Source organism: Gossypium hirsutum, chromosome A04, assembly GCF_007990345.1.
Source record: "Gossypium hirsutum isolate 1008001.06 chromosome A04, Gossypium_hirsutum_v2.1, whole genome shotgun sequence".
In the NCBI taxonomy this organism is placed as follows: Eukaryota; Viridiplantae; Streptophyta; class Magnoliopsida; order Malvales; family Malvaceae; genus Gossypium; species Gossypium hirsutum.
Genome location: NC_053427.1, coordinates 58,441,047 through 58,467,155, shown reverse-complemented (window position 1 = coordinate 58,467,155; position 26,109 = coordinate 58,441,047). Strand labels below are relative to the sequence as shown.

The 26,109-nt window shown below is 34.0% G+C and overlaps 1 non-coding gene across 1 annotated transcript; it reads left to right on the top strand.

The window, feature by feature from the left end:
- The first annotated feature begins 14,391 nt into the window (after positions 1 to 14,391).
- On the top strand, positions 14,392 to 14,498 carry LOC121228591 (small nucleolar RNA R71). Its single transcript, XR_005926167.1, has one exon. It is a non-coding gene; the product is annotated as a small nucleolar RNA R71 (small nucleolar RNA).
- The last annotated feature ends 11,611 nt before the right edge of the window (positions 14,499 to 26,109 follow it).

Genomic DNA, 26,109 nt, shown 5'->3' with positions numbered 1-26,109 from the left:
GAAACCCTAGGAGAGAGGAAGAAGACTTATCAAGCTTATTTGGGTAAGTAATCAAGCCCTGTTTTTAGTAATTTTTAATTTTTAAAACCGAGATAGTCTAATCTATCTATTTGGGGGATCAATTTGAGAAGTTATAAAAGTATGAAAAATGGGTCATGGATGTATATGCTGAAAATTAGAAATTTATGGTAGAAAATGACAAGTTTTTGATAGATAAACAACTTTTAGAAAGTGATTTTTGATAAAAATATGATTTAGGGACTAAAATGTAAAGTTGTGAAATTTGATGAAAAATTTTGAAATTTTATGAATACATGTGCTGTAAATTCTGTAATGGGATTTTGGTTAGGCTTGGAATAGGGAGTAAATTGCACAAATTTTATTTTCTGAGCCTAGGGGGACGAAATGGAAATTTATAGAAAAGTTAAGGGCAAAATGGTAATTTTTCTTAGGATGTAAATTGAGTCCAAATGTATATGAGATGTCTGAATTTGATGTTAAATTTACTTGTATAGATTCGGATGGACCAAATTCGGAGTTAGAAAGAGGAAAATGTCGGATTAGTAGATGTTTGTACACGAACCTTTATTGAGGTAAGTTCGTGTAACTAAATTATGTTTATTTACATGCTTGCATTGATTGTGTTTATATAACTTGTATAAATGTCATAGATATGTGAAATGATTACATATTCAATCAAGCCTGATAAATAAAAATGTTTAAATTAAATTATAATGCCCTATAAATGATAAAGGATAAATGATGAAAATATTACTTATATGCTTGAAATGAATGTGGAATGTGTTTATTTGAATTACGTGAATGTTGTGGATGTATGAAATAATCACATTCCGATAATTCTTGAGAAAAATGTTTAAATTTCGGTTGAATAAAATGGAAAATCGATGGATATGTGATTTCCTGAAATGAATAAGGTCCTGCATTTGTTGCTAATGAGATTTAACTCGGATGAGTAATCCTATTGAGCTCATTACAGAAAGGATTTAGCACAGACGAGTAATTCTGATATAAGTCCTCTCGAGCACATGTTATAGATTGGATTTAGCCCAGACAGGTAATCCAGGTCAAGCTCCTTAGAGCATATGACATAAAAAGGATTTAGCCTGGACTAGTAATCTTGTTATATACATGTGTGGCTACTCTCTGATATAGTACCTTATGGGTACCACTGGACGTGAATTGATGGATCCTGATTCGTACACCTCGAGTGTATTACCTGCATATCCATTGATATTCTGAATAAATTTAATAGGTGACAATTTCAAACATGAGAAGATATGAATGATAAAATGAGTTATTACGCGTATATGTCTGAAATACAAGAAAATGATGATACTTGATAAATGATATATGAAAACATGAGGTGATGATATTTGTACATGGACTCTATTTGATGAATATATGTTCATTCTTGATTATGGACTTGTACACCTTGAGTGTACTAATCGCGATCTTGAAATTCCGAGTAATATGAGTAAAGTTCTGATACAAAATTATCTGAACTCGAAATGAACTATTATCAAATTATACTTGTAATAATGAGATGAATTATGCATGTTGAATGAATGCATGTTATGGAAAGCATATGTGCATGGAAACTTGGTTGTTGTTGAGCCCATATATGTTTGTGATGTTATTATGGAATATATGACTAACAAGGGCAATAAGGATATGTGTAGGGCTTGAGGGCAAATTGATTGAATATGCCTTACATAGTTACCTCAAAATAGAATGAATGGTAAGATAAGTACCATGTTATACAAACTTACTTATCATTTTATGCTTACTTCGTTTTATTTTCCCTATTTTATAGTAAATCGAAAGCTCGTTGGATTGGAAGCTCAGCGGAGATCACTCACACTACCCATCGGCCCATATCAGTACAATATGGTAAAGCAATTATGGTTATGATGGCATGTATAGGTTATATTTGCTATATTGGCATGTAAATGCAAATGATGCTTGTAATCTAGCCATTGGAGTGGCTAGTAATGAGTTGTTTTGATATACTTGTAATGTCAAACTAGGGTAGTACATATATGTTAAGTAGTTGATCAAAAAATGTTTAACACATGGATTGAACCAAGGTGAGATGGTAAATATGTATGCATGCAATGATATGCCATGTTGAGTGATGGAAATTACCTAATTTGAATGCTTGGAATGGTTGGATTGTACTTGGTATGTTTTGGTGCAGGAAAATGCTGAATTTGGGTGACAAATGAGGCTAGGAAATGACTTTATTTTGTCCACATGGATAAACACAAGGGCGTGTGTCTAGGCCGTATATGACATACGGCTGAGTACATGGGCATGTAGTTAGGCCGTGTGTCCCCTGCATCTTAATTTTGAGAACAGAATGCTCAGAATTGAGCATACGGGTAGAGACACAGGCATATGTCTCAGCCATGTGTGCTACACGGCTTAGAACACGGATGTGTGTCTTGACTGTGTAAAATTGCACCTAATTTCAAATTGAATTAATTAACCACACGGCCTAGCACACAGGTGTGAGGCACAGCCGCGTGCACAAGTCAAAGAGTTACACGGTCGGACACGGCATATAGCACGGGCGTGTCCTTTGGACCACACGGGTGTGTGAGCCCTACACCTTGGAAAATTTGTGAAATTTCATAAAAAATTCTTAAAGTTTTCAATTAAGTCCCAACATGATTTCAAAGCTTGTATTGGGCCTCAAGGGCCCAATTAAGGGACATTTTGAATGATCTCGATAAATAAATAGTAATTTACATAAATTATTTATAAAAAAATTCTAAAATTTTTAATGCTCTGAAACCCTGTTTTGACGACAGATACGGGTTAGGGCTGTGTCAGTATGTTGGCATTGTTAGAAGCGTCATCAAGGCGATTGTTGGAAAAAGTTGGGAGTATGTCTCAGGTGCGGGTCTACGGGGCATTGGATTTGGGACTGTCCTCAGCGACATTGAGTCAGGTAAGATTATGTAGTATTGTTGACTTTGTGTGCTATTGTTTGTGAATGATTTGACTTTCTGAATATGACATTGTGTTTGTGTGTGTAATAGAAAAGTGAATTGATCTGGTTCAGTGGCTAAGTGTTCTGGGTATGTATGAGAAACTTAAAGGTTTAGTATGATATGGTACTATTTCGAGGTCAGAGTGAGCGGCGGGAGTGTAGTGGAAAGTTTTCTGTTTAGGCAGTTGTTCTATTAGTTGGAATTTTTGGGGACGAAATTTCTTTAAGGAGGGGTGAGTTGTAACATCCCGGAATTTGGGGTTAGAAGTTTTGAGGTTTGTGGTTAAGGTCAGTGAGTGGGTTGAACATTTGGGTTCAACTTCGCGTTTTAATGTCAGAATGGGCCTGCTGGTCTGGTGGTTTGTTGTGTGTTAGTGTGTCTTTGGGTTTCGAGTTCGAATCCCTGTGAGAGTTTTTTTATTTATCTGTTTTTATGTTTTTAAAGAGGAAGTTCCTTTTTAAATAGAAAAATAAATTTTATGTTCTTCATTATTTTTACTTTTCTTTATCTTCCCCACCGTTTTTTTTCTATTCTCTCTAATTTTAATTGCGTTTGTTTTCGCTTCTCTCCAATTTTACGCAATTTATTTATCGTTCTATCAAAGGAGATCTGTAACAACCTAGTTTAGACCCTAGTCAGAACAGTGGTTTCCGAACCAAAAAAAAAAGTAATTGAATGTTAAAGTCTATGTTTGTTATATGTGAAATATTATATGTGAAAATATCGTGTTTTGATTTCTGGTATTTGGATGTGGAATTAGTTAAAAAGGACTTATTTAAGAAACCTTGGAAATGGGATAGGCAAATGTGTAGTGGCCAAATATTTCATGTTTAGGAGTTTGGGGGACTTGCATGTCAAATAGACCATTTTTGAATGTAAATGGCCGGCCAACACACGCATGTAATAATGTGTTCTCTTGTCTTCATTTTTAATTGGTGGGAATTATGTATAATAAAGATATAAATAAACATTTTATTATAAAATGATTTTTATATATTGAAATAATAAATTTATATTAGTAAGTGGTGATAAAAACAAAGTTCCATCATCTTTGTTTTTCATCTTGCCGAAACCATAAGGAAAAGAAAAGAAAAATGGAAGCTAGGACATTCGGCTATGTGAATTTATAGATTAAGGTATGATATCATGTGATTCTTTTGGAATTTTTTTGTGAAGTTGAGTTTGTTTTGATGCTCATAACATGACCCATGTGTTAATTTTTGAGTTTGTGTTGCAAGAAATATTTGGTTATGTTCTTATATGTCAAATTGATGATGTTTTGTAGTATGTGATTTGAAATGGTTATAGATGAATATGAACTAAGTAAAAATTCTATAAATGGTTAAAATGGACAAAAATCCTAATTTGGCTATTATGGAGTAAGGTTAAGTTATGTTAAAATTTTCTTTTAACTTAATTGCTAGAGAGTGCTTTATGGATGCCGAATGTAGACTTGAAATGGGAGGTTAATAATTTGTTGTTATTGAGTTAGATATATATATATGTACATTAGGTCATGGAAGACTTGAAATGAACTTAATTATTGTTTTAGCTAGATAATAAGATAGACTTGGATAAACTCAATTAAGTAAATTTTAAGCTCTTGGATGTAGTTGGGAAAAATTGAAATATTTTATGGAGTATTCGGTTAAGGTATGGGAAGTGGAATGGGGAGATAAGTCGGTTTGTGCCATTGCCGGATGTACTAAATATTAAAACGTTGTTTAGTTAAATGTAAATTGACATGAAAGGAATTGAGTTGCCATGTATGTGATAGTAGTAAGAGAAAGTAAATTTTGCTTGACTAAAATTAGATGAATGTTCAATTGTTAATATGAAAATGTTGTAACAAGCTAGTCGAATGTAAGAACTAGGAGCAGTCAGCCATGTTACGCGTATAATTCATCAATGATGAAAGTGCCGTATGTTATATGTGTTTAAAATAAATAGAAATTGAGTTATGATGAATTTATAAGATAATTGAAATTGTTTAATTGTTTAAATTAAGCTCAAAATCAAAGAGAATCAAGTTCGGATAAGAAGAAAGCGAAGGTCGTTGAGTAGCCAGTCGGAGCTGTTTGTTCGACAGTAAGGTAAGTTCTAGGTAATTAACGCTTAGATTACTATGTATGTCTAGATTACACATAACTTCTGAATTGTGAATTTTTATATGTGAAATAATGTTGAATTGATAATGTATTATTGAGCTGATGGTATTGAATAAATATACTATGGGTATGTATATGCACGAATGAAAAGGGCAGCATGGTGTGTGTGAATGAATATATGCACTATGTGTGCGACATTATTAACCGAGCACTATGTGTGCGAGATCGGGTGTAAGGCACTGTGTGTACAAAATGATTTAAAGAATATGATCGAAGCAGGGACTGAAATAGATTTCTAGTTTCTATCATAAGTAATTTAAGAAGACGAAATGTGTATGGAAATATATTCGGGCTAAAGACCCGCAGGCTTTGTGCTGGAAATATATCCAGGCCAAAGACCCGCAGGCTTCGTGCTGGAAATGTATCCGGGCTAAAGACTCGCAGGCTTTGTGCTGGAAATGTATCCGGGCTAAAGTCCCGCAGGCTTTGTGCTGGAAATATATCCGGGCCAAAGACCAGCAGGCTTCATGCTGGAAATGTATCCGGGCTAAAGACCCGTAGGCTTCGTGCTGGAAATGTATCCGGGCTAAAGTCCCACAGGCTTTGTGCTGGTAATAAAATTTCGGGTTTTATACCTAGCCGTCCAAGTGCCGAAGAATTTGATAAAAGTATACAATTACAAGATCCTACACTAAGTTGACAAATTGAAAGTGCATTACATATTAAGTTGGCCAGGTACGTATCATGTACTCGTATGCGATTCGATTTGAATTAAATTATAAATATATAAAGTGATGCATCTGTGAATAAGTGTTATGACTGTAAATGTGATCGTGATATATTCGGTAAATGTGTGAAGTTATGTGAAGTGATTCTATGTTTATATTCAAATATAAACACTTGGCCCTTGTGGAAAGGTTTGTGGAAGTATATGATTTATTTTTAGGTGATTACGATCATGGAAAATTAAATGTGAATATGATATTGAATTTTATTCGTTTCAATTGAACTAAAGCTGTTAGTGAATCATTTTAATGCCTATGTTATATGAGTTCGATCTTGAATGACATGATATACATGTTTAGATAATTTGAATGCAAGGAATGTGTGAAAGAGCAAATTTGTAATAAATCTGCTTGGAACAGCAGCAGTAGCGTGATTTTGGAAAATTACCATAAATTGTGGAAATTGAATTAGAAGCTTAATAAATTATGTAATTAAAGCTTAATGAGTCTAGTTTCTTATAAAAGAAACTGTATAAGCAAAAGAATTATAGATAATGAGATATTTGAAGTGGCGTGAGATACAGTCAAAATGACTTTGAAATCCCCTGTTCTGTTTTTAGAAAATCCTTGTAAATTGTACCATGATGATTATAAGATAAAATTTATATATTTAGAATCCTTAATGAGTCTAGTTTCAAATGAAATAAACAATAACATATTTCGAATTCTGCATAATGAGAAAATTGATTCGTAGTGAAGAGTGGTCAGAATAGTCAAACAGTGAAACAGGGGAAACTTCAATAAAAATCTGGTATTGATTGGTAAAACAAAAAATTCTGAAAATTTTATGGATGGAAGATATATGAGTCTATTTTTAGGGAAAATAAACGGCACTTGAATTGGAGTTCCTTAGATCTAGTTATAAATAATTTAGTGACTGTTGCTCAGGAAGACAGCTTGTAGTGAATTTGTGATTTTGTTGCAAACATGGTTAAAACTAGGTAATGAGATGCTTTTCGAGTTCTTGTGATCATATTTGTGATTTCAATATTTGGTTTTAATTGAGTTCAGATTCAAGTGAGGTGAATTTGCTAAATATGCATTATGTTCATGGATACTTGGCCAAGATGGCAATTATCTAGGAATGATTTCTTGATAATTTGAAATAATTGATCTATAAGTAAATTAATTGTTTGCATTGCTTAAAACTTACTAAGCGTTGAAGCTTACTCCGTGTTCTCTTTTCTATTTCTTATAGGTTTATGCTTTAGTTCGAGTTGGAAGAGCCGGAGATATCATCACACTATCGAGTCATTATGTGAGTTGAGAAGATTGTATATCATCATGGTTTAAGGCATGTATAGGATAGACTATAGGTAGAATGATATTTCGACTTTGTATACATTATAGCCATGCGAAGATGGCTTGCTCATTTGGTTTAGTGAAACCTTATAATTGAACTAATGTGTTGAAATGTTTTAGTTATAACTTGATAGTAGTTAATTTGTTATTAAATATTCGGCTATGTTTTGATAGTGAGTCATTTTAGAAATTTTATAAGAGCTCTTATGGAAAATCAATGAGACAGGTTTGCATTGTTGATAATTTTTGTCTGGTAAGTATCTTTGACCTTATAGAAGTTTTGTTAAGTCAAGTAATACCTCATAACCTTATTCCTGCAAAGGATACGGGTTAAGAGTGTTACATTTAGTGGTATCAAAGCTATGGTTTAGTCGATTCTCGGACTAACATAGCAAGTGTAAGAGTCTAGATATACATGCCATAAGTAAAGTGTGATAGTGTGAGGTCTCCCGGCTTTTATAAATTGTTTTACTCAGGTAATGATGTGTTTTAACCGACTTATTATTAATTGATCTGAAATTGATATTGAACTGATTGTAATATATATGTGATATGATGGAATTGAAAAGTTATGAAAAGAATTTTATGATACGTGTCCATCAGTGTTTGGTGTGCTGGATGGATGAAGTGGTGTTTGGTTGGTGTGGTGGGATTTTGAATTGTGCATATGTTCGCATCTGAATATACGTCTATTTGTCAAAATAGTCTGTCTATTTGTGTGAACTTCTTGTTCTTGAAAATATAGTTAATGTCATGTAATTTGATTTGATGATTGCGTATGATTGAAAATCATTTCTGTGGTTTGATATTGTACTTGATACATCGATTGAGACTTTCATAAGTGATAGTTTTATGCATATGCTTTTCTGAAGTATTTATTTTGTCACTCTGTCTGTTATTGTCTGTTCATGTTTCAGACTCACACTGAGCTTGCGTAGCTCATCTCTGTAGTGTCTTTCCTTTCAGATACTTTCTCTGTTTTGGAGCTAGACTCGGCATATTGGAGGTCTTAGAAAGATATGGTTTGATTCAATTTAAGTAAAGTTTCACAAGTTTTAAACGGTAAACTTTAAGTCAGTTTGTGAGACGATTATACAAACCATGGATTGAACTTTAGAAACTGTGGATTTGTTTCTGAATGTTTGACGTCGGTTTAATATTGTTTCAAACATGATGAACAAAAAGGTTTTCTTGGTTTAAATTAAAGTTTTTGTTTCCACTAGTTTTGGTGGAAAATGTAACCTCCAGGATTCAGTCTTAACTTCTAGGCTGGGTTTTGGGGCGCTACAGGTCACATATCAATCTATCATGCAAATTCAAATTTATCCGCAAATTCAACCATCTCAGATGACATTTATAATACCATTTGACCATATCAAATTAACCATTTCTACTTAATTATGAACCTATCCATTTATGGATTACAAGACTGACTCAAACCTAGGTACATGTCATATATTAAATAAAAAAGGACTATACAAGCATTGTGGATGTAACAACTTGATTTAGACCCTAATCGAAAAAGTGGTTTCGAGACCCCAAATTCGAGTCAGAAAAATATTTAAAAATTATTTTCTATGTTTATTTTGCGTGAATTTATATCTGTAAAATTTTCGTGACTTAATTTTGTCGTTTAGGTATCCGATTAAATAAAAGGACTTAATCGCGTAAAATGAAAATTAGGTGGTAACTTGCATAAGGGTCGAATTGTTAGTGGGTTCTTAAGTTGAAGCACATATGTTGTAAATAAACCAAATTTAAGTGATATGGATGATAGTGCCTGATCGCGTGGTTTAGTGATAGGTTTTAAATATTTATAATTACTTTTTCTTGAACTAACTATTATCGCGATGTAGGCAAGTGTACCTATTGAACAGTAGTATAGTTTTAGCAAGACCGGATTGTCGAACCCAAAGGAACTAAAAGTACTAGTAATGACTGTCCTTTTATTGTCTAGCCTAAGAATAATGGGGTTTTGTTTTAATTAACTAATTATCTAAATTAAGAATGCACAGAGAAAAAGAATTGGGGAATTGCTTTTGGGAAAATCGATTGACTTGAGACAATACCTAAGGAAAAATCCACCTAGACTTTACTTGTTATTCTGGCTTCGAATCAGACGATTTATTCATTCAACTTGTTCCGTAGAGATCCCTAAGTTATGTTATTATCCCTATACAAGACTAATAACGTCTAATCCCTAGATTGAATAGCCGAGACTTTTCTCTAATTACCACTCTAAGGTTGCATTAACTCGATCTATGGATCCCCTTATTAGGTTTCACCCTAATCTGGAAAAATCTTGTCACCCTATTTCTAGGCGCGCAATCAACTTCGCTTAATTATGACAAAAGTACTCTTAGACATGGTCTATTCCTCCTCTGAATAAGAGCATGTCTTGAATTAGTATCCTGGGATATCAAAACAAGAATTAAGAACACATAATTAAAAACAAGTCAAATATTTATCATACGATTCAGAAAATAATAACAAGATTCGTCTTAGGTTTCATTCCCTTTAGGTAATTAGGGGATTTAGTTCATAACTAAATAAGAAAACATCTCCGAAGAATAAAGAATACAAAACATAAAGAAAACCCAAAACTCTTGAAGGGAAATTGAGGAGAGATCTTCAGTCTTGATGATGAATCCGGCTTCTGAGATGGATCAATCGGATTCCTTTGGGTAATTCCTTACCCCCTTCTCCATCTCCTTTTTCTCCTCTTCTAGGGTGTATTTATAGGCTTTGGAATGCCTAAAAGCCCTCAAAATTGGCCTTTTCTGAATTGGACTTAACTTGGGCTCGGTAGGGACACGCCCATGTGCGATTACTTCAGGCTGTGTTCGAGCCTGTTAGAATGGCATGGCCGTGTGCTATGCCCGTGTGAGTCGTGCTCCAATTTTTCCAGATTGACACGGCCGTGTGGTCTGCCCGTGTGAGGAGGTCCAGGCCGTGTTGATTTCGTACTTTGAGTTCATTTTCTCCATTTTTGACCCGTTTCTCTTCGTTTCGCTCTCCTATGCTCTCCTAAGTATAAAACATGAAATTAAAGCATTAGGAGCATTGAATTCACCAATTCTAATAAGAAATCATCCATGCAATGCATTAAACATGGGGTAAAAATAAGTATAATTTACGGTTTATCAAATACCCCCACACTTAAGCATTTGCTTGTCCTCATGCAAAATCCTCAACTCATAATCAAAATAAATTCTTCTCAACTTATAATTTCTATCAATAGTATCTCAAATTAATTCATAAGTAATCATACATTAAGGGTTTAACTAAAAGAACATCAAAGTTTCAAACATTCCAAGTTGAGTATTTAATCATGCAAACATAGGTGTCTCTCTGCATCTAAGTAATTACCTTTGATTCAGAATATCATAGAGTTTTACATCCTCACTAAAGATTCACTCAAATCACTCGAGGTGTTTAAGGACAATAAATGAAGCACTCAATAGTCAATAATGAAAAGTCATTACCATAGGCTTGCATGAAAATCAAATCTCTACCACTATAATTTAAGATGATATATCAATCAAAAGGTCTTTAAAGGGTTGTAATGTGGCTTGGTTAGGGGGTGTGGTCACAAACTGAAAGAAAAGGTTAAAATCGAGATTGAATTGAAAAGTTGCCTAACTAGAAAAAGTGTTAATCTTCACTTGTGTACAATAGAGCTTCTTCTCAGAATATGGTATTACTAATAAATATACATAGTTTTTTTTTTAAGAACAAGTCAAATATTCATAGACTAATTTATTACAAACAATACATAGCTAAGCAATTTCCTCAACTCAAATCTCGACAAAAATAGGGATTAAATTAAGGGGTTTCAACAATAATGGGTTAAAGGTTAATATTAAGGCTAATACAAGAAATGGCTTATTAGGCTCAAGGGGGTTTACTACGTGTTAATCGTGGAGGTAGGCTTTCATGGCATGAGTGGGTTAATCCTAAGTGCCTTAATCATTTTGATATATTAAATCAAATGGTGTGGTCTCGACATGCATAATCAAGCAAGTTCTAGAATAACAGTTCAATACTGACGCACTCAAAGCAATAATAAAAGTGAGCATGAAAGAATTAATAGATGCTCAAAAGGCTCAAAAATATCACAAAAAATTATAGCTTTTTGATGTTTAGACTTGTGAATTCAAATTCAAAGTAATACCTAGACTTGGGGAAACAACCTATAATTTTAAATTCTTAAAAATCAACTTATCATGCTTGGTTCTCTAATGTCTTAAAGTTTAAACAATCAATGCATAAATCCCTATGTTTTAATTCAAGATATATCAATTAAAATCATAAATCAATTAAAATTTATCCTAAATGTGATATGAGAGCTTTTCAAGAGAACAAGGCAATCATTAATAAATACCCCCCACACTTAAGATGTACATTGCCCTCAATGTACAAAGATAGATATTAGAGTACAAAAATAAGATAGGGGGAGGAGTGAAACTTCCTGTATTAAGAACAAATGATATCCCTGGATTGGCGAGATTGAGTCTTGGAGATAACTCTGAATGGCAAGCTTGACTCTAAAGGTAAGCCATTTTTTTTTGAAAAGGAAAACAAAATAATCTTAAAAATGAATAAGACTTAAAAACTTAATAAAAGAAAAATAAAATAAGATAATTATTCTAATTTTTCAAGTGGCACGACCGTGGCACACGCCCGTGTGCGCCGTGGCTCGGCCGTGTTTGTCGTGAATTAAGATGTCGCCACACGGTCGTTTCGCACGCCCATGTATATAGGCCATGTCGCTACATGATCGTGTCGCACGGCCGTGTCTGGTGTGGTTCGCTTCTCCCACGGTCGTGGAGGTTTTCGCACGCCCGTGTTGTTTCGATATTGTTGTCCACGGGTGCTAGACACGGGGTGTCTCACGCTCGTGTTTATTCGGTAGATTCGACCACGACCATGTCACACGGCCGTGGCGTTTTATCGCAGCCCATGTTTGGGGAAATCTTTTACCCTGTTTTGGCACGATCGTATCGCACGGTCGTGTCTCTTCCCCTGTTTGGCCACGGCTTTAGGAACACCCGTGTGCCTGGCCGCGTGTGCTGAAAAACTTTGCAATTCAAAGATAAAGTTAATGATTTAAAGTGTTAGAAATTAAAAATAAAGAAATCAAAATATGTTAGTGCTCGGGTTGCCTCCCGAGAAGCACTTTTTATAGTCTAAGCTCGACTTACCTCTCTAGTGAATGGTTAGTGTGGTTTAAGGAGTTTATACTCCTCATTCCTATTTCAATCTCATCAAAATAGGGTTTTAATCGGGTGTTGTTTGCCTTAAAAGTGCCGAACTTGGGGTGACTCACCTCCACCGTATCGAATGGAAAAATACTGAGTACCGTAAGAGGGATTTCCTCATTCGGTGTGGTAGTGACAATGTGGGGATCTGTGGCATCTAGTAAGACTTTATCGCCAACCTTAAGTTGATTTGGAGAGGTATCGGCCTTGTTTTGACGTAGTTTCAATTTATCATGTGTTTTCGATTTGTGTGTCCGCCATTCATCGAGTTCCTTGATTTGTAGTCTTTGATCTTCATGAATATGTCCTCTTTCAGTTTTGGAACATGGCTCGTGAACTTCTTTGAAGCTCAATTTCTGCAAAATCATATTGTCAGTTTTAGTAGATTGGTATGGACTATTACCTTCAATGTTCAATGTGATGCCAGAATTACGAGCTTGAAGGGTGCTCGTGTCGTCTACTACACAAAGCGTGAGCTCACCTGTACCAACATCAATAATTGTTTTAGCAGTTGCTAAAAAGGGCCTCCCTAAAATCAAAGGGTGTTATTATCCTCTGTATGTCTAGAACAACGAAATCAACGGGAAATATGAACTTATCTACTTTCACTAGTACATCTTCAATAATACCCCTAGGAAATCTTATAGTTTTATCAGCCAATTGAATGCTCATTCTAGTTTTTTTTAGGTTTCCCAAGACCTAGTTGCTTAAACATTTTGTAAAGCATGACGTTAGTACTAGGCCCTAAATCAGCTAATGCATGATTTATATCTAAACTACCAATTAAACAAGGAAATGTAAAACTCCCTGGATCTTTCAATTTGTGGGGTAGCTTATTCTGTAGAATAGCTGAGCAGCTGTGTTTAGCTCTACATGCGACATTTCGTCCAACTTCCGCTTATTTACTAAAAGCTCATTTAAAAATTTCATTGCATTCGGCATCTGCAATAGGGCTTCAATATACGGTAAGTTAATATGTAATTTTTTTAAAAGTTTGAGGAATTTACCGAATTTTTCATCTGAGCAGTCTTTCCTTGTCGCATTAGTGTATGGGACACAAGGTCTATATTCTTCATTCACCGTTTTGTTATGACCTACCTCACTTTTACCTTTGTTCACTACAGTTTGTTGCATCAATTCTGGCTCAGGCGCAATGAATCCTTCCTTATCTTGAGTACTAATTGCGTTGAGGTGTTCCTTTGGGTTAGGTTCAGTATTACTTGGTAAGATACCTTGTGGTCATTCGGAGATTAGTTTGGATAGCTGGCCTATCTGAGTTTCGAGTCCTTGGATTGATGCTTGTTGATTTTTAAGTGCTGTCTCGGTATTTTGGAAACGAGTTTCTGACATTGATATGAATTTTGAGAGCATCTCCTCAAGGTTTGGTTTCTTCTCTTGTTGATAAGGTGGCTGTTGAAAACCCTGAGGATTTTGTGGCTTTTGATTCCCTTGACCACCCCAGGAGAAATTTGGGTGGTTCCTCCAACCTGCATTATAAGTATTACTGTATGGGTTATTTTGAGATTTAAAGTTATTGTTACCCATATAGTTGACTTGTTCCTCTTCGGTTGTAGGATTGAAGGATTGATATTCTGTATGCACACCTCCTCCACTTGAGTCACACCTTATTACTGGATGTACATGCGTAGAACCAAGTAAACCATCAATCTTTTTGTTGAGAAGTTCAACCTGATTTGACAGCATAGTAACTGAGTCAACGTTATAAATGCTAGCTATTTTTGTTGGCTTAGTCCTCATGACTTGCCACTGATAGTTATCCAGTGACATTTCTTCAATGAATTCACAAGCCTCTTCAGGTGTTTTGTTGTTGATGGTTCCGCCAGTAGCTGCATCAACTATTTTCCGAGTCGAGGGATTCAGACCATTGTGGAATGTTTGTACTTGAAGCCAAAGCGGTAACCCATGGTGAGGGCACCTTCTCAGTAAGTCCTTGTATCTCTCCCATACATCGTAAAGTGTTTCTAAATCCATCTGCACAAAAGAAGAGATATCGTTACGTAATTTAGCCATTTTATCCGGCGCAATCAACTCCGCTTAATTATGACAAAAGTACTCTTAGACAAGGTCTATTCCTCCTCTGAATAAGAGCATGTCTTGAATCAGTATCCTGGGATATCAAAACAAGAATTAAGAACCATAATTAAGAACAAGTCAAATATTTATCATACGATTTAGAAAATAATAACAAGATTCATCTTAGGTTTCATTCCCCTTAGGTATTTAGGGGATTTAGTTCATAACTAAATAAGAAAACATCTCCGAAGAATAAAGAATACAAAACATAAAGAAAACCCAAAACTCCTGAAGGGAAATTGAGGAGAGATCTTCAGTCTTGATGATTATCCGGCTTATGAGATGGATCAATCGGCTTCCTTGGGGTAATTCCTCATCCCATTCTCCGTTTCCTTTTTGTCCTCTTCTAGGGTGTATTTGTAGGCTTTGGAATGCCTAAAATCCCTCAAAATTAGCCTTTTCTGAATTAGACTTAAGTTGGGCTCAGCAGGGACATGCCCGTGTGACACGCCCGTGTGCGATTACTTCAGGCCGTGTTCGAGCCTGTTAGAATGGCACGGTCGTGTGCTATGCCCGTGTGATTCGTGCTCCAATTCTACCAAATTGACACGACCGTGTGGTCTGCCCGTGTGAGGGGGTCCAGCCCGTGTTAATTTCATACTTTGGGCCCATTTTCTCTGTTTTTGGCCCGTTTCTTGTTCCTTTCGCTCTCCTATGCTCTCCTAAGTATAAAACATGAAATTAAAGCATTAGGAGCATCGAATTCACCAATTCTAATGAGAAATAATCCATACAATGCATTAAACATGGGGTAAAAATATGTATAATTTACGATTTATCAGTGCCCTAGCTTATAATGGCTTCATAATTTTATTATTTAGGTTAACTTATTAAATTAGAAATATAAGTTATTATATTAAAACATATGTTAATATATATATCGTTCATTCATTCTATTCTAAAGTGACCGAATATTATAAACAAGAAAGAAAAGAAAAGAAACTAGGTTCGGCCATCCTTTCAAGCTCAATCAAGGTTCTTTTTTTGTTCGGCTTTTGATAATTTCTACGTTTTTGAGATCGTTGCTTTAAGTACTACAAAACCCATGCTTAAATTTTTGATTTTGATGAATATTTTGAGTTGTGCCATTGTTGAGACTTGTGATTTTTGTTGTTTGATGATGAAATATGAAAGATATGTTTTAGATTAACATGTTTTGTATTGGAGTGTTTGATGATTTTGAGTAATTAGGACTAAATTGCAAAAATAATAATTTGAGGGACTAAAATGTGAAATAAATGAATTATATGGGTTTGCATGGTTATGGGTAATATTCAGTCTAGCTTGGGTATGGAGAAATTTTGTATATTTTGTGTTTTGTGCAATAGGGACTAAATTATAAAAATTGTAAATGTCAGGGGTAAAACGATAATTTGCCCATTTATGTGTTTTTGGACTAAATTGAATGAAAATATGTCTGAATAAGCTTAATTTGAATATGTTTAGATCAAGAACCAAAGAAATCGAATTTGGATTAGGGAAAAATGAAAGTTGTCGACTAGCCATTCCGTTCCGTTTTACCTCGTTCGAGGTAAGTTTATAAGCAAATAGACATGTTTAATTGTAGTTAAATGCTACATATATATGCTGTTATGAAATGTATGAATTTATATTTATTATGGCCGAATATGAAAAGGCTTGACTACTACATTTTCGAATTCGTTTCGACCGAGTTAAGACGTCCAAAAGCCCCGTATAAACCATAGGAATAGTTAGGATACATATGTCATGACATAGGATTCTGATTTATGTGTGTGAGTAAGACCATGGCATCGATATGTGATTCCGATATATGTGTGCGAGTAAGACCCTGTCAGGGATAGTGGAATCGATATGTGATTACATGTAAGACCATGTCTGGGACATTGGCATTGTACAATATGTGTGTGATTAGCCGAGTGTCCTACCCAATTCCGAATGGTTCATCAGGCAATGGTAAATTGAGTTCGAATGTGTAAAATGAGCTATATGCCAGGTATGAATTAACTTGTTACCTACTTGAGGTAAGGTAAGTAAACACCTTGGCTATTTGTTACAAATCTTCTAAAGTGCAAATAAAGAAAATATGTGTATGTGATATGTTTATTTGGCTTTGCGAATGAGTAGTAAGTATATTATGAATAGTCATTATATGTGTATATATATGGTGGGATATATTCGATTATATGATTAGTATGTGTATATGAAATTATATTATGACACATGAGCTTATGTGTTTATGGTATGTGAACTAGGTTTGTGATGATTATTTGGTTGTGAAAGTTAAATAGTAAAATGATAATTTAGTTACATGGGCATTCGACCAAAGTGATATTTAAGAATGAATGTACATATAATATGAACTTTATATGTTTGGATTTAAATGTGTTATAGTATTATAAGTTGTCTTGGTTTATTTTGGTTGATAATGTTATTGAGTTGTTTATTTGCTTATGACTTACTAAGCTTCAAAATCTTACTCTGTGTTTTTATGTGTGTTTCTATCTTATAGATTTTGGATTCAAGTTACAAGCTCGGGGATCGTCAGCAAAGTCAATCATAGTATCGACCGTCTTCGGTATTTTTATCAGTTGCATTTTGGAACTATGGCATGTATAGGTTGGAATGTGTTTTGGGATGCTGCATTTTGGTTTATGTATAAAGGCCATGCGAAAATGGCTTAATCGCTATGCTTGAGTATGTTTTGGTTAAATAATGGTTTGAGCCTATTTTAGTTATTATGCCTTATACCATGGATGATTAGAATTTGAGTTGTGTGTGTGCATAATGAGATTGGTTGATAAATGAAATGGCCATAATACATGCATAAATATGTTGGCTCAATTTGAACACGGTTTTTAATAGGAAAATTTATATGTAACGCCCCGTACCCAAGACCGTTGCCGGAGTCGAACACGAGGTGTTAACGGACTTAATTCATTACTTAAACAGCTCATACAATTCATTTTAAAATTTCCAGACAAGCTGGCTAACTGCATCACATTCATTTTAAAAATCATATATCGGGTTCCGAAACTCAAAATATAATTCCATAAATTTTTCCTGAAACTAGACTCATATATCTATCTACTAATTTTTTTCTAGAATTTTTGGTCAGGCCAATTAGTACAGTTTATTAGTTAAAGTCTCCCCTATTTCAGGGTTCGACTATTCTGACCTTTGTGTATTACGAATCAGATATCTCCCTGTACAGAGCTTCAATGACTATGCCGTTTGTCTCTAATAAAACTAGACTCAATAAGGAATCTGTACATATAAAGCATGACTTCTAATTATCTTTGTAAAATTTATGGTGAATTTCCAAAGTCAGAACAGGGGATCCAGAAATCGCTCTGGCCCTGTTTCACAAAAATTTAAACATCTCATAAAATATAACTCATATACCTGTTTTGTTCCATCCATATGAAAATAGACTCATAATTCTTCAATTCCATATATTATTTATCATCTAATTGTATCTCGAATATTTTTAGTGATTTTTCAAACTCACGTCACTGCTGCTGACTGAATCTATTTTATGGTAAATTTTACCTATTTCATGGTTTCCATGGATTAGCTAGCAATTTAGCATACATAACACCAAATATGATCATGATTAGCCATTCCAATGGCTAATCATTACCAAGCATTTCCATACCACTCAATAACCATATCATAAGACTATATACACAAAATGATTATAATGCTATACATGTCATACTCAAAACATACAAGCCATTATGCCAAGATGGTATACGGATAGTGTGAGCGTGCCTCCGACCGTTTCCGATTTCCGAGCTGGCTTGTCAACACTACAAGGAATGAAAAGGAGGGAGTAAGCATAAATGCTTAGTAAGTTCACATGCAAATAGCAAGTAACATAACTATATAAGCAAACATAAAACATCATTTGCATAATCATCACCGAGACTTTCATATCACATTTTCATTTATCATCTTACCATATTGTTGTTATATCGAGTTTTCAACCCGAGGGTTAAGTACATACCTGTTCAAAGTATCCATTTCACAACACTTACCAATACGTCCCTTTCATCTTGAGTATTCCTCCATTTGAGTAGAATTTTACCCATTGAACACATCGGAATATAATTCGGATACATGGAAAGTTTGCACATAAGTGCCACATATGTAGCCAAGCTACCATGTAACCCGCCCATAAGTGAACTCGGACTCAACTCAATGAGCTCGGGAGTTCGTATCCATAAGTGAACTCGGACTCAACTCAACGAGCTCGGATGCCTAGTTACATCTCTCGAACTCGGACTCAACTCAACGAGTTCGGACATTCGCATCCATAAGTGAACTCGGACTCAACTCAACGAGTTCGGATGCTCAACCATCCTAGTGACATGTCACTTGTATCCTAATCCATTCCTAAGGTTCAACGGGACCTTTTTCCCAATCATGTGTCTCAACCATCTTCTACGGAATGCCGATACCGATACTCGGTAGTATTTCACATTTTCCAAATATATCGCATAATTTGACATATTATCAAACAATTATCACAAGTATAATATTTCATAATAATTATCATATCATTTAAATAACATTAAAACATTTAAAATAATAACTATGTTACCAACATTTACATATGAACTTACCTCGTATGCGAAAATGGCTACTTTTACCATTTCTTCCACAACTTGGTATTTTCCCCATTTTAGCCCGAATTTTAGTTTTCCTTGCTCTATCATTTAAAATATAGTATAATTAGGACTCACATTATTCAAATTGACCCAAAATCATATTTTGGAAAAATTACAGTTTTGCCCCTAAACTTTCGCATATTTACACTTTTGCCCCAAAGCTCGTAAATTAAACTTCAGCCTATTTTCTTATGTTTTATGACATGCTGATCATTTTTCCCTTCTATGGCAACATCAAATTCTCACTCTAACATGTACTTATGACTATTAGGTATTTTTACCGATTAAGCCCTTTTGCTAGTTTTCGCTTAAAACCGAGTAGCACAAGTTGTCTAACATAATTTAAAACCTCATATTCTATAATAAAACACCAAAATACACAAATTTCACCTATGGGTATTTTTCCAAATATGAACCCTAGGTTGAATTATTGCTAGCATAAGCTTAATCGAGCTACCAGGACTCTAAAAACGTAAAAATCATTAAAAACGAGGCTAGAACGGACTTACAATCGAGCTTGGAAGCTTGAAAAACCCTAGCCATGGTTTCTCCTTGCTATATTCGGCCATGGGGTTGAAGATGAGCAAAATTGGCTTTTAATTTTGTATTTTAATTCATTTTACCCCTAAATGACCAAAATGCCCTTACTACTAAACTTTTCAAAAATTCCATCCATGTCCAATTTTTGTCCATAGACTTAGAAATTGGTAAAATTTCTATTTAAGACCTCCTAATTAATATTTCAAAACAATTTCATACTAGAAACTTCTAGAATGCAAGTTTTACAAATTATTCGATTTAGTCCCTAATTTCAATTTAAGCACTTTATGCATAAAATTTCTTCACGAAATTTTCACACAATCATGCAATCATATCATAGACCTTAAAATAATCATAAAATAATTATTTCTATCTCAGATTTTGTGGTCACGAACCACTATTCCGACTAGGCCCAAAATCAAGATATTACATTATATGTGAAATTTAGGTTATTATGGTAGGTTAACGTGCTATTATTGAGTTGGTAATAGAGGATATATTGTAATGACCGAATATGATGGGAGATATATTGTATGTTTCTTTTAAATATGGTTCATGGAATTTGTGCCTTGAATATACAAATGTATCTATAATCGATGATTGAATTATCTTTTAGAAAAATATATTTTATATCATGTCTTGGTATTAAAATGTAATCGACTATACTTTCATTTGACTAGGACTTATTTTGATATATGTGTATTATTTAATATGCTTGTTTTTGGAGAATGGTATACAAATTTTGGTTAGCATTGAAATGATTATGAAAAGTATATAAATGTGAATAAGCATTAGCAGTTTAAATTCCGTTATAATAGCAATGTATGACTATATGTATATACATGGTGTATTGGATTAGTTAATAGCATGGAATAAATTTGCATTTCATATGTGTTGGACTGTTTATTAAATTGAAAATGTGACTTGTTATAAAGCTTTATTTGAGTGTGTTTGGGTGTCTTTATATTTATATGACCGAATGAATTATAGTTTTTATGTTACCTTGTTTAAGATGATTAAGTTTATTTTATAAGTGATGGCAATGATTTAAAATAAGTTGATATGTACATTTGAATAAAAGTTGGTATGAAATGCTCAATATATTTGATTATTAATTCGGTGATATATTTATATTTATATGAACTATGGCTGATTATAAAATTAATGATTATATATATGTACATGTAGTCTTGGTCTGAGTTTATATCGAAAATAAATCCTAGACTTATAATGACATGTTAATTGTGTTCTTATATATTTTATATGTATGTGTATGTGTTTTTATTGTAGTTGATATGCATATGTGAAGGGCTATAAATTTCATTAGTTATTTGTATATTCAGAATTGTGTTATGCTTAGTAATGCCTCGTAACTCCATACTGGCGACGGAAATGGGTTACGGGTGTTATAGTCGAGTCGAGGACCATGGGTTGGATGTTGAAATCACCTCCTGAAATTTCAAGTTCCACCTATACTTACGTATGGAATAAACAAATCGTACGGTGAGCGATAACTTTCAGTGGTACTTCCACAATTAAAGATAATACAAAATTAATACTAGCAAATCATTACAATGTGACCAAGCATGCGATCATACCAAGTAATTCCATTATCACACATTGTTATATATATACATATATACATGGTAATTGCATATCAATACATCTATCATTAGCAATAGGTTTCACCAATACATACCATTCATTAAGTATCAACTTAGGTACCATTTAAAACATTCAATACCATATAAGTTTCTAACATTTATACCTTTCATAATAGGAGATTCAAATTCCATAATCAACAAATACCATTTAACCATTCTAATTATTATTCAATTCATTTTCTAGAGTCTATTGATTCATTTGGATTCAACTCAGCCTAAGGGTTGTTTCTAATTATTTTGCATAATGTCTTTTGTTTACTCTCTTTATCACAAACCACATATTTGAACACATATAATTCTATATCATCAATTCATTCCATATATTATTTATTAATTCAAAAATTCATACTAATTTCACATAATTTACTTCAGTACTATATTCTAGTATCAATCCATTTCCTTACATTTTCAACTTTCCAATTTTAATTATAATGTTACACCCGATGGAACCCTAGTAAAACAAAACCAGATACACGGGTAAACTACTCTACACTAGGTAGCTTGTAAGTGTAACAACTCAATTTCAATGAAATCGGAATAGTGGTTTCGGGACCACAAATCCAATCCGAAAATAAAATTTATTTTAATTTTATTACATGGTCCGTAATATGTTAGAAATGTCATGTGAAAATTCTGATAATAAAATTTTATCGATTAAGTGCTTAATTACGGGAGGACTAAATCGCATAAAATGAAAAAGTTCAATTCTAGTAGCTAGAAGGATTAAATAGCTATGGAATTCAAAACTTGAGGTCCTTATATGGTAATTAGACCATTAAAGAAAAGTATGTAGATATTTTAGTGACTCATCCATGGACATTTAGAAGAAAAAGGCAAGGACTAAATTGGAAATTGACTTAACTTAATTAATTAAAAGATGATGAAAGAATTATCATCTTATTTTCTCATCTTCTTCCCCAAAAATACATGGAAACCCTAGGAGAGAGAGAAGAAACTTTCATGGCTTAATTGGGTAAGTTTTCTTGTCCCGTTATTAGTAATTTTGATATTTTTGAAACTGGGATAGCTTAATCTATCTATTTGGAGGATCAATTTGAAAAGTTATCAAGGTATGGAAATTAGGTCATGGATGAATATGCCAAAAATTTAAAATTTATGGTAGAAAATGAAAGGTTGTTGATAGATAAAAAAACTTTTACAAAGTGATTTTTTATGAAAACATGATTTAGGGACTAAAATGTAAATTTGTGATAAATTGATGAAAAATTCTGAAATTTATAGAAATATGTGCTGTAAATTTCATGTTTAAATTTTGGTTAGGCTTGAAATAGGGAGTAAATTGCATGAATTTCACTTTTCGAGCCTAGGAATGAAATTGGAATTTATGGAAAAGTTAGGGGCAAAATGGTAATTTTCCTAGGATGTAAATTGAGTCTAAATGAATATGAAATGTATGAAATTGATGATTAAAGTTATTTATATAGACTTGGACAACACAAATTTAAGGTTAGATCGAGGAAAAGGAAAGGTTTCGGATTAGTAGATTATTTACACAAACAAGTGTTGAGGTAAGTTCGTGTAACTTAATGTAGCATGTAAATATGTTAACTTGAATGATATGATTGTATGCAATATGATTTATATTTATGTGAATATTATAAATATGCAAAATGTTTACTTTTTTGAAAATGTTGGAAAAAAGGGTAAAGTCTCATTTGAATATTAAATTTTGATGAATATATGTGCTTTCCTGAAATGAATGAGGTCCTGCAATTGTTGCTGATGGGATTTAGCTCAAACGAATAATCTTATTGATCTCATTATAGAAAGAATTTAGCCTAGACGGGTAATCTTGATATAATTTGTAACATCCCTCACTCGTATTCAACGCCGGAATAGGGTTACTAAACATTACCGGACTTATAACACATTTTAAACATAAATTTCACAGACAATTAATCAAATCATATACATTCCATTCACAACCAAACATTTTGTCCCTAATACGGGCTTACGATGCCCAAAACATGTGTTAGGAGTGGTTCGGGACTAAACTGATAACTCTAGAAATTTTTCAACACTTAGAAAATTTTTCACAAAACAGGGGACACACGCTCGTGTGGCCCGGTCATGTGTCTCACACGGCCACAAACATGCCCGTGTCACAGGCCGTGTGGACATTCGAAACGGGAGCACATGGCCGTGTCCTAGCCTGTGTTCAATCCCTTGTAACCCTCTAACTTGGGTCACACGGCCAACACACACGCCCGTGTGACTAACCCATGTGCCCTAAAAATGGCTGGCGTGTACTAGGCTGTGCCAAACTTGTAGGGTATACTAACTTATGCCACACGACCAAGTCACACGCCTATGTGCGAGGCCGTGTGGAGCATATTGAATTGATTTTAATCTCAACACCAATAGCCACACGACCGTGTACATGACCATGTATCACACACGGTTGAGACACACGCTCGTATCTCTACCTGTGTGGACAAAAATAGGCTATTTACCAAACCATTTTGCCACCCAAACTTGTGCACACCTATATTAACCCAAATGGCACCAAAACACATCATTAAAAGGCATTTTAATCAACCAATTCAGCCATACGACATGCACATTCTAATCTCTCATTCTCCATTCACACAAATCACAAATACATTCTATACATTTTCTACCAATTCACGTTTATAAATTAGTCCCTGGGCTAGCTAGACCTAGTTGCGACGATCTCAAGAACATAAAAATCATTAAAAATGGGACAAAAACCATACCTAATTGAGCATAAATGCCTTGGTCAAATGTTGAGTGTTCAAAAATGGAGTTTACCCTATTATTTTCGGTTGGAGAAGAAACTAAAAGATGATAAAATGTTTTGATTTTATTTATTTTATCTTGAATTATCAATTTCCAAAATTAACCTTTAAAAGCATTAGTAATTGCACCAAATACCGTACCAAAAACCACTCCAATATCATCTACTATCTCATAAATGGGTTAATTACCACATAAGGACTTCCACTTTAAGGTTCTATAGCTATTAGACACCTTTAACTATTAAAAGAGCACTTTTGTACTTTACACGATTTAATCCTTTTTATCAAATTAACTAATCAAATGATACAATTTCTTAACAAAATTTTCTCACAAACATATTATCATGCCACGGACATTAAAATAATATTAAAATACATATTTCAACTTCAGATTTGTGGTCCTAAAACCACTATTTTGACTTGACTAAGAATGGGCTGTTAGAACTCTCCCCCTAAGGGATTTTCGTCCTCGAAAATCTTACCAGTAAATAGGTTAGGGTACTATTTTCTCATAGCTTCCTTGGGTTCCCACGTAGCCTCTTCGACACCATGTCGTTGCCATAAAACTTTCAGTAATGCCATGTGTTTATTTCTCAACTCTTTAACCTATCGAGTTAAAATTCTGATCGGTTCTGCGTTGTATGTCATGTTGGGCTGAATTCTATCTCTATCGGAGAAATTATATGTGAAGGATCTGATCTATATCGATGCAACTTTGACACATGAAACACATTGTGGATTTTCTCTAACTCAATTGGTAAAGCCAATCGATAAGCCACTAGTCCTATTCTTTCTATGATTTCGTACGGCCCGGTGAAATGTAGACTTAGTTTACCTTTACGACCAAATCTAAGGATTTTCTTCCACGGAGAAACTTTTAGAAATACTTTATCACTAATCTAAATCTTTTCATTTAAAATCTGCGTACGATTTCTGTCGATCTGAAGCTACTTTTAAACTGTTACAAATTACTTTCACTTTTTCTTCAGTCTCCCGGATTAAATCAACCCGTTGAATCTTTTTCTCACTAAGTTCAGTCCGGTACAATGGATTTCGGCATTTGTGACCATACAAAGCTTCGTATGGTGCCATTTTTATGCTCGATTGATAGCTGTTGTTATATACAAATTCAACCAACGATAAATATTTTTCCCAGTTACCTTCAAACTCTAAAACACAACATTTGAGCATATCTTCGAGAACTTGTATTACTCTCTTAGACTGACCGTCGGTTTTCGGATGAAATGTTGTACTAAAATTCAATCTCGTACCTAGAGCTTCTTGCAATTTCTTCCAAAACAGCGATGTAAACTTGCGATCTTTATCCAAAATAATCGAAACTGGCACCCCGTACAATCTAACGACTTCAGAAACATACAACTCAGCCAATTTGTCAAGTGTATAATCAGTACGTACTGGAATGAAATGTGTAGATTTCGTCAGTCAATCAACGACAACCTAAATAACATCTTTCTTCTTCGAAGACAGGGATAATCACGATACAAAATCCATCGTAACTCTATCCCATTTCCATTCTAGTATCATCACTGGTTGTAGCAATCCCGAAGGCACTTAATGTTCGGCTTCAATGCTAACACACTAAACATCTCGATATGAATTCTAAAATGTCTCATTTCATGCCTGACCACCAATAAAATTGCTTCAAATCATTGTACATTTTAGTACTCCCAGGGTGAATAGATAAGCAACTACTGTGTGCTTCATGCAAAATTTTCTGATTGAGCTCAGAATTCTTTGGTATGCAAATTCTATTTCGGAACATTAAACAATCATCGGATCCGATCTGATATTCTAAATCATTAGTTTACCCACACTGCTTTCTTTTGGCTTGCAATTCATTATTACACTTTTGATCTTCACAAATTTGATGAAGAAAAATCGGTTT